General features: G+C 34.8%; 1 long non-coding RNA gene across 1 annotated transcript; it reads right to left on the reverse strand.

Moving 5' to 3' along the window:
* Nucleotides 1-7,165: 7,165 nt before the first annotated feature.
* LOC133810292 (uncharacterized) lies at nt 7,166-10,431 on the reverse strand. The gene is made up of 3 exons (XR_009881997.1): nt 10,203-10,431; nt 9,854-9,923; nt 7,166-7,723 (listed from the first exon to the last, which is right to left on the reverse strand). It is a non-coding gene; the product is annotated as an uncharacterized LOC133810292 (long non-coding RNA).
* Nucleotides 10,432-10,916: the final 485 nt, after the last annotated feature.

Genomic DNA, 10,916 nt, shown 5'->3' on the forward strand with positions numbered 1-10,916 from the left:
AGTGGAGAGCTTAGGTGGTGATGTGTACATATGTGGCTGCTTAACCACCACGACCAAGGTGTTTCTTAGGGGAACTAAGGGTTAACCCTATTTTTGCCGCTTAGGTCGGCGAGTTGTAACTTTTACATTGTAATGACCATTTTGGATTGTAAATAACTTGTAAATGCTTTTATGGGAACGTGTACAGTTTTATGTTTTAAATAAAATATATTCATTCCTTTTAATCATAATTTTTCACCTTAGCCTATTAATAACACCTAGATGCATGTTTATAACCAAATGACTCGTTTAGCGAGTTAAGCACTATTTAAAGTTCACAATAGCAGTCTTGGAGTAACCAGGGCGTTATAACTTGGTATCAAAGCGTGCCAAGGTTTAGGGTTCCTCTAGACTGGCTGGGCATGTACATTCACCACTGAAGACAAGCTCGACTCATGGTTTGGTAACTATTTATGTGGTTATATGTTTAACTGCTCAAATAAAGTATAAATGCTTTACCTGTCTACTTGGTATACATTAATAAGGATGGGCCTTGACTACTACATCATAAGTAAGAACGTGCTTATTAGCACTGATATTGCTAGAACATACTTATTAGTATTGTTCGTTGTGGATTATTAACTGATACGTGTTAAATGCTAAATGCTATGATTATGAATTCATATGTATATTTGTATAATTGTGGAATATGGGTGATTATCTGTTGATCTTGGACCGTGAGGCGGCAAGAGGTTTAGTTATCACTGCCTAACTAGCCGCATTGACTATTGCAGGAAGGTTAAGTTAATAAGAATGATTCCAAGACAGAGAGATTCATCAGTTGGTTAGGAAGATCAGGGCCAGAATAACAAACAGGGTCAAGAGAATGACCAGAATCAGATTCCTCAGCCAGCTCCTGATAATTCGCAGCAGTTATTTAATGACTTACAGGCCAGTGTATTGAGGCAGAAAGAAGAAATCTGCCTCCTGAGACAACAACATGTTCCTGCAGGGAACGTTTTACCAGATGCACCACCTGTATTGGTGCCAATAGTTGAGCAGCTGCCTAAGGCTGGAAGCAAATGGGAACCTCTTTATGAAAGGTTCACGAAACAACAACCTCCAGTTTTTTAGGGTAGTTCAGATCTAGCTAAGGCTGAGCAATGGATAGCATGATTATTACCATCCTTGACTTCATGAGGGAGTCTTGTAATGAGAGGGTGGCATGTGCCACATACATGTTTTGGGAGGATGCCAGATTTTGGTGGGAGGTTATATCCTAGACCAGAAATGTCAATGCCCTGAGTTGGGAAGAGTTTCAGGCTCTGTTTAATGAGAAGTACTACAATGATTCCATTAGGGCTGCAAAGGATGAAGAGTTTATCAGATTACTTTAGGGGAGTTTGACAGTGACTGAATATGCTCTGAAGTTTGATCGATTGGCAAAGTTTCCATGTAACTGGTGCCCACTGATGGGACCAGAAGGGAGAGGTTTCTCCAGGGGCTACAACCTAGACTAGCCCGGGAGGTTCGTATCACACTGTGGCTGGAGTTACTAATTATGCACAAGTGGTGGAGAAGGCTCTCACAGTTGAGAGTGCAGAGAATAAGATCTGGAGGGACAATGCAGACAGAAGAGAGTTTAGGAAGGCATGACCTCCATTTGTGGGTACAGGTAGGGGCAGATGGCCCAGTGATCAAAAGAGGAAGGCTCCTGATACCTTCCTAGCTCCAGGTCCTGATAGGTGACCATGAGGTATTGAAATGGGTCGTCAGGGTGGCAGTGAGGCTTGGAAGACTTATCCAGAGTGCCCTAGGTGCAAGAGGAGCCATTTGGGGGAGTGTAGGGCAAATGCTTGCTTCTTATGTGGGGCAGTGAGACATTTTAAGAAAGACTGCCCAAAAGCAAGAAAGGAAGAGCCCAGAAAGGAAGACAGCTCGGCTCTAGCTCGAGTGTTCGCATTGACTCAAGCAGAAGCTGAGACTTCACCCTCAGTAGTTACAGGCCAACTTTTTAGTGCTGGAACCCTTTATACTGTTTTGATTGATTCTGGTGCTACACATTCTTTTGTTGCTAGTAGAATTATTGATAGACTGTGTAGACCATGTGATTATTATGTTGTGGGGTTCACGACCTTATTACTCACTGGGGAGATAGTAGTATCCAGGAGATGGGTCAGATCTTTGCCAGTGACAGTGGAGGGCAGAGAGTTGTCAGTGGATTGATAGAGTTAGTTATGACTGACTTTGATATGATTCTAGGGATGGATTGGTTAGTGAAGTATGGGGCAACCGTAGATTGCAGAAGGAAGATGGTCACCTTTGAACCTGAAGGTGAGGATCCTTTTATATTTGTTGGCTCCGTCCCTGGTGCCAGTTCTATCACAAACTCAATCTCTCTGTGTGGTGGCAACCCTGGTAAATCTTCTGGAAACACATCTAGAAACTCACAGACTAGTCTGAAGTCACGAACTTGGGCTTCGCACCCTTAGCCATGTGATGATGCAGTCACCTGAGCCTTTTGGCCCCGGCTCTAAGTAACTAGCCATTAGACTAGACAAACGCTTTTTTTTTTCATCGAACTTAAGGTCGGTTAAGAATTTCATGCTTATGATGATAATGCTTATGTTGATTAGATCTAATCTTTTCGTTTTGCGTTAAACATGCTAATACCATTATTGACTCATAGGTCAATTCCATACGACCAGTGCTCAGTATTACAGCCGAACTTGACTAATTAGTCACAGCTTCATAATCAATACTGACACCATTGCCGATTCTGACTCATAGGTCAGTGCCATACACAGATAAGCAACCTTCTAAGCATTTAATATGCATTCCAGATATACAAATAGGGCATTCAACATGCTACATCAAAAACCATGCATATCACATGCCGGGTGCAGTTTTCTTACCTCCGCTTCGAGCAAGAAATAATAAAAGAACGACCCTTGAGAACGATCAATCCTTTGAGTTCCTTAGCAGTTACCTAGTCATAACTAAATATGGGATTCCATCAATAAAATCAATCAATAAAAGGTTCCCGGAGTAAGACCTAGCCTCCAAGAAGTCGAATCCTACTAAATCAGGTAGTAGGAATGATCGCGAGGCCTAAGGTTTAAGTTCCAATGATAAGAACACCATTCTGGCCAAAAAGGCCCTTAAGAGCCGCGGCCCTACTCCACCATGCCGCGACCCGCCTCCCAAACAGAGACGCCAGCCTCCCTGCCTTCAGTACACGCTGCGACCAGCCTCTCCCCGTGCTACGGCACCAAGGCCTTTCAGCACCACCCCTTCTTCTTCATCAAGCTCGGGTTGCGGTTCTCTAGAACAGAGCCGCGGTACCATCTGAAACCCTGCCAAACACCCCTGTTTTCCCTCTTTGAACTCATTTCAAAAACCTATTAAAACACTTCCAATTACACAAAGAAAAGTTCCCAATTATTACCACAACTTATCCATCATATATCAATCAAAATCTAAGCTTTCAACCATTCAAAACCTCATCAAATTCAGTCCCAAAATATTAATTGAAAACCCAACTAAAAGAGAGCATAACCAGAGAAAATCTGCCTGAGATTCTTACCTTCAACCCATAATTGAATCCCCTTCACTAGTTGAACACTAGCCTAGGACCTCAAGCTTTAATTTCCAAGTTTGAACCCTCAATCTTAGCTTCAAAATTTCGAAGAGAGAATAGAGAACAAGATGATTGTGGGGGAGGGAAAGGACTGCTCTGTTTTGCTTCTAAGGTCTCTACAACATCCTTAAGTTAGCATATATCCCTTGGTCAAATGACCAAAATGCTCTTAAGCCTATCTTCTTTTCTTAACTGCCCCCAAGGGAAAAATTGTCATTTCCCACTTATACCGCAAATCATAATTAACGCCCTCAAATTCCCATTATTCTCAATGTCATCAAATAATTACTAAATCATATCCCATTACCCTTGAATTCCCGGTAATGCACTAATCATCAAATTATCCCGAGACTCACCCCGAGCCCGGATATAACCCCATTATGACCAAACCGCTAACTTGCATTCAAAGATCGTCTCATACCGAATAGCTCAAAAAAAAATCCACATTATAATGTGGCCTCATTAATAATTCACCAACCTGCATGAAAATATACAAATATGCCCTCAACAAGCCAAATTACCAAAATGTCCTTATAATGAAAAGTGGACCCATATGCATGCATTTATCATCATATAGTAATATAATTCACATAATCATGAATATATTCATTTATTATCATAATAAATCAATTATGGCCCTCCCAGCCTCCTAATCAAGATCCTAAGCCTTATTAGGAAATTTAGGTCATTACATGTAGCTACTTACAATTTAAGCTGAATACGTTCTTAAGGAACAAGTTGAACTTTGAAATATGTGTTCAAGTATTCGTTTAAAAATTAGGTCAAAACACCAAAGTGATCTTTGTTGCTAAAGACGGAATGGAAAACCCAACAAAAATATGCTTGAATAACAAGAAAAAGAGTTCCAAGTACCAAAGTGAGGAAGACAAAGAGCAACTTTGCACACCAATTACTTAAAAATGATCATTAATATGAAAATAATGATGATTAGATTCAAAAAGTAGAAAACACTGAAATAATTATCCAAGGAAGCACTCTCAGGCTCAGCTAACCAGAAGGCATACGAAATTGCATAACTAACATTAAAAGGTGACACTCCAAAACTTGGGTAGATAAATGAACTAGCTACAGCTTAGCTTTGTGAGGCATCTGTGACTTAGTTGAAAATTTCATTATAAGACCATATTTGGTTTGAATCAAGTTTCTTATGATGATAGCAAGACAGTCCAAAAGACTTACATATGTTCAAAGACCCTTATAGGAACTGTATACCATTTTAGCAGATACAGAATTAAAATAAGAAAAAAGTCACAGCAGCCTAAAAAGGACCACTTAAATCTGAAAACACTTTCTATGAGCTAGAATATGATCTTTCTAACTAAGTGAGCAATTTTATTTTGGTCTCTTCTTAAATATTTTGGTTAAGCTTTTCAGACCCTTCCAAAGCATACCAAAGAAAAAATAATATTGATCGAAAGGACCACTTGTTTCAGTGTAAGATGTGAAAAGTCAACCATATTATTATGTTGGGATTTTATGCCCTAATTAAAACTAAATTTCTTTGTAATTTCATTTATTATCAATAAACGAATAGAAATCATTTTTTGAATTGGTCAATCACTTTGTTCACACATTTTATTTTTATGACTATTTGTTTAATATGAACTTTTATTAAATCTCGAGCATATAATTAATCGTATTTATAGTGACGTAATCATAGTTGAATATAAATATGATTATATGTTCACAATAAGTTAGTCCTAATATTAGTAAGTGCACATGATTTACACTGACTTGCTAATCTACGATATATTCTACTTACACATCACACTGTTAGCATTAGCAAAGTAGATAAGATCATATGTATTTGTTACATCGAATTGGACCGATATTGATAGTAGATAGGATAAGTAAACATATCATTATTATCTATTCTAGTCATATCATAGTTGACCATAAGTCAATTAAATATCAATTCTTAGTGGTTAGTATTCTAACTAATTGTATTATTTGAGTTCTTTGACTTGTTCGTTACCAACTTACCCTACGGACTAGCCCATACTTACATCTTGGGAACTCGGTAGTATAATTGAGTGGGAGTGTTAGTCATAGATATAAACATCTATAGCTTCTGATGAAGAAGTGAAATGATGCTTTCCTATTAGTTTGGTTCAAGGTGCTAAATGATAGAGATCTCATTTCAATAATTAATATTAGTTTACTGAAATATCACTTCCAATGAACTAAATGTTTTAAGGATAAAATACAATGATGGGTAAAATGGTATTTTAGTTCCATCTCATTGTAGACCGTTTATAGAGGATTGAGTGACAATTATAGTTGTAACAATGGATAATTAATAAAAAATCTATATTGCTTATAGAGCATTCTATGAATTCAAGAGTGCAATTCTGAGTCTTTAGTAGAGTCACGATGAATTAATAAGTTAGTAAATTTATTTGTTAGATTTATGATAACTTATTGGAGCTTGATTTCATAGGCCCATGTACCTTGGATAAAATCATCTCGATAGTCTCAATTAATTGATTTAATTGTCAATTAGAATTATCAAAGTTGACCAGGTCAATTTTGGATAATTTCCCAGAGTTATACAATTTAGAGAAGAAAAGAGAAATTAGGACAAATTTATTAATTAAGATAAATTGATATCTAAATTAATAAATAAGTTTAAATCAACGTTAAAATTATAAATAATTAATTTGATAAATGATTTGAATAATTATTTAATTAATTAAATTAATAGGAAATAATACATAACTTGATTTTAAGTCCAATGGACTTATAATTGAATGGGAAATTTCACGGGCCTAAAGCCCATGATAATTTTGACCTAGGGCTGACTATTGGCTATTATTTTATTGATTTTTTAATTAAATAAATGACTTAATTGAGTCTATAAAAAAATGCTAAGAGAGAGTTGAAAAAAAAAGTTCAGATTTCTAAAACACAAGTCTTCGATAAGTTTTAGATTCTCTCTAAACATAAGTCATTTTCTAAGTCTTATTATTATTTTCTCTTCCTCTCTGTATCAATCTCATATGTTGAGAATTTCCCACTCTAGTCTAGGTGATTCTAAGGATACTTTGGAAGACTGTGAAGAAAATTGAAGATCGGTTCAGTTTCTTGGTAATACTCTGCAACATAAATGATACAAGGGTTAGAGAAACTGAAGGAAATACTCAAACATTCCGCTGCGTATAATGTAAGTATTCTTCTCATTATTTCTCTTTAAATTCAATTTTAGAAACATGTTCTAGGTTGTCTCATATTAACTTGTTTAATATTAGATCTAAATGAAAATAAATAAAAATCATCTATTTTTCCTAACATATTATTCCATGGTTAAGCTTTATTGCCTATGAAAAATTGTAATCGTATAGAACCTTCTGGTGTGATTAAATATACTGAAATATTCAACATCTACAAAGTGGAAATACCTTGAGTTATGTATTGTCAACTAGGCTCTTATGTACGGTGGAAATGCCTAAAACTATATAGCTTAAGAGGATAAGCTATATATAAATACTTGGTTTCACACTTTTGCAAAAGAACGTCAATTTTCTATTTTTTGAAGGGAAAAAGTATGTCTGTAATATAAACAAGTAATATGCTGTTGTTGATTCTAATTTTCTTTCTAAGAAACTATTGACATAATATCATTGAGCAATGATTGTATTACATGAGAAAGAGACCAAAGCCAATTTTCGGAATTCTAAAAAAAAAAATTAATATTATATGATGAGTAACTATCCAAACTCTGACTTGAAGAATTCTAATTCACATATAAACACAACACCCAAAACCTCCAAATCCGGCGTGAGATACGAACATATATGAGAAAGGGAAGAGCTCCATACTTGGGGAATATCTAGTGTGCCTGAGGTGTTGTTGTGCATAGGAAGAAGGAAGAAACTAGTCACTAGAGAAGAGAGGAAGACTCCAGTTGCACGAGTTGTTGTGGTCGAACAATGGCCTCTCCTGTGGTCGAGTGGTGGCTAGGCTACTGTCAAGGGTTGCTGTGTTGGGTTGTCAAATGGAGGTAGGTGTGCCATCACTAAGGAGGTGCTACGTGCCAGGTCAAGCAGAGGAGAAGGGGGTTACAATTGCGGCAATTTTTTAAACCTAAAAGAAGGAAGAGAAATCGTTAAAGAAAGTCGTTATAGCTAGCATTTTTGTTTTATTGGTCAAGTTTTATTTTAATTTATCAACTTTTCTGTTTCAAAAAAATAGTTCTTATTAGTTTTAAAAGAAAAAAATAAAACTACTACTATAAATTTCTTAATAAGTATCATTGAATTTTTAATAAATAAAACTTCTTTTATTAAATATACATGTACTAATTAAATTAACAATTGATATTACAAAGTATAAAAAATTTAAACAATTATTTGAATAACTCATTTTCACCAAAAAAAAAAAACTAATTCTTTAACTAGTAGCTATTGTGTGTTACAAATTATTAATTAATAATTTTTTATAATATATTTACATAATATATTAAATTATATTAAAAAATACAAATTAAATTTGTTCTTGATTAAAGAATTTGTAGTGTATCACTACCAATATCACAACAACCTAAGGCCAAAACCTCAACCAAAGACCAATACAACACCCTCGTTTATTTTTTTTTTTTTAAAAACATAGGATCCCCTACTAATCCTAGGACTCCAACCCTGAGACTTTGGGGAGGTGATCGCATGCTAGATTATTTGAGTTATCCCTCTTGGGTGATATACAACACACCCTTTTAACTTAAAGTCTATGAACAAAAACAAAACGGAAAGGAAAAAGAAAAGAGCACTACATTACTGCTACAATATCACAACCCAGTGACTCACGACCACAAGATCACAGAGGACTTGGTTCATTTCTAGTACAAAGTCCATGTTTATCAAACTTTTCATCTAAGATATAACAAAATAAAAAGTAGTAAAATACCATCAAATAATATTTGACAGCCCCAGATATTACTAAAGTATTGCATAAGGGCCCCATTAACTCAAACCTAATTTCTTATAGACTTTTTCCCAACAAATAAAGGATTAGAAAATAAATAATAATAAAAATAATCCAGGATCAAAATTGTGAATCTAGAAGTGCCTAAATGGTGACTTTGATAAGTGATAACTACATAAAAATTGTCCAGGAAATGTATATCTCAAATGGAAATCAATTAAACTACTTCAAATATTCAATGAACAAAAATAGTAGACAAGTTTGAAATATGAAGATCGACCATATACTTGTATGTCACAATAAAAAAATTTCATCCATTCTCTAATTTTAAATTAACAATGTCATCTCTTGTGGGTAGGTTAGGCACTCCTTTAAAACAATATTTTATACAATACCGTCCAATTTATAAACTAACTATTCACATTAATGCCTAGATATTAGCCTAACAACTTGGTGCTAAAAAAGGTTTAATGCCTGATAACTTATCTAAGCATACTCTCACAAATAGAAGTTCCAACACAGCGAAAGCTCTTGCAATGCATCGGTAACCAAAAGCTCAGTTAAAGAGCAATACAACACAAACAAACCCTTTTAACTTTAAGCCTAGGAACAAAATAAGGGAAAGGGAACAGGAAAAGAGCACTACATTACCACAACAATATCTAGATCACAACTCATTGACCCACAAGACCAATTAAGTGAACAAAGTAAAAAAGAAAAATAGGAAATATTAATAACAATAAATAAGTACATGCAAGAGAAATAATGTATCATATCAAGAGAACATAATATTTCCATTATAGAGAAGACAATAATTATGGCTTAAGTTTTTGGCAGAAAAGAAGAATGGGTAAAGGAACAAAAATTCACCAAATAAGAGGTTGAAACAGAAATTGGAGAAAGGCAAACCAAATGAGAGCACGATGAAACTTAAAAGTTGACCATATGCAAAAATAAGGTAGTAGAAACAGAATCTAAAACCTCTGTATCATCATCCATAAAAACTTTAGGAAGCCCAAAATAAGAATTTACACAAAAGACAAGAATATATAAAATTAAATGACAAAGAAGAAAAATAAAATGGGAAGGTAAATATCAACTTGAGCTATTGTCTACATTTAACTCATATCTGATGTATAAAATACCTCCTTCAAGCATATAAAAATATTATATAAAATAAAAAGTAAATACTATCATATTTTCCTAAGTATTATCATGGTGAAGCCTATTTTATTCTTTCAAATCATTAAAGTTTCTTTCTATCTTCAGAAATCAAAATTCTTATTGGCTTACTTGTAAACACACACGAGGCCCAAATACCAATTGCACTACAGCCACAATAGTTGAATCAATTGAGCCAGGTCTGGATTAAGAAGAAACATTGCACAAAGAATGGACTAGATCAAAACAACACAACATATAGTGAGCATTAATAGAATCAATCAAGTAAGTTTATAGAACAAGATGGAGAAGAAGCAAGATGAGAAAAATAAAAAATATAAGGAAAGCCTATGAATCAAACACTTGCAACCTTGTATTTAATTCAATGGTGCTTAAATTATTCCATGTTTTTAGAGAAGGAGGGGATGAAAATTAATCTTAATCAGACACAGTTGGTGTGCATGAATTTACGTTGCCCAACCTTTGTGTCTTTCGAGAAAATCTACTCTGAATCGAGCTTCTCCCTGGTCCTGATTCACATCCTATTAGTATGAGTTCTCTATGTACGTTGACATGTAAAATAATTTCCCAAATGAACTTTTTACAATTTCCTGGCAAAGCTTAAAATTTTTTTTGATCTCCGAATGGATTGGTTCAAAAGACAAATTTTGAGATGGGATTTAGCTCATTAGAACTATCTTCTTTGCCTTTGAGATGTGTTTTTCTTTCTCTGTTTTTCCTACTTAATGGCTAGAAGGTGTAGAATTTGACGAAATGGAAATTTGGCGAAGGTGAGGAATTTAAAAATGATGATGTGGCATTGATTAACTTGTAAACTTGTAAATACCAAACACAAATAAAATATATTAAAACAAAATTCCTAAGGGATTCTTCACATATCTGTCGAGTATCTTCTCTCCCCCTTCACATCTATCTCTTCTTTTCCATTCAAGAGAGAAGAGGTTGATCCTTTCAGAAGTCAAAAGTTCGTCGGCCACAAGCTCCGACTACCCTCAATGGAGAGGACATAATTCGTGGTATTTTTTTCTTCTTCTTCTTCTTCTTCTCATTTCCACTAAAACCTTCACTTTTACTTATTCTCTTACTACCTAGAACCCTAAAGAAAACATAACAGTAGCAACAATGGATGACTCAACTACATTGTCAGCCCTCATCAAATGAATAAGTAATATTA

Source organism: Humulus lupulus, unplaced genomic scaffold (genome assembly GCF_963169125.1).
Source record: "Humulus lupulus unplaced genomic scaffold, drHumLupu1.1 SCAFFOLD_881, whole genome shotgun sequence".
NCBI classification, from domain to species: domain Eukaryota; kingdom Viridiplantae; phylum Streptophyta; class Magnoliopsida; order Rosales; family Cannabaceae; genus Humulus; species Humulus lupulus.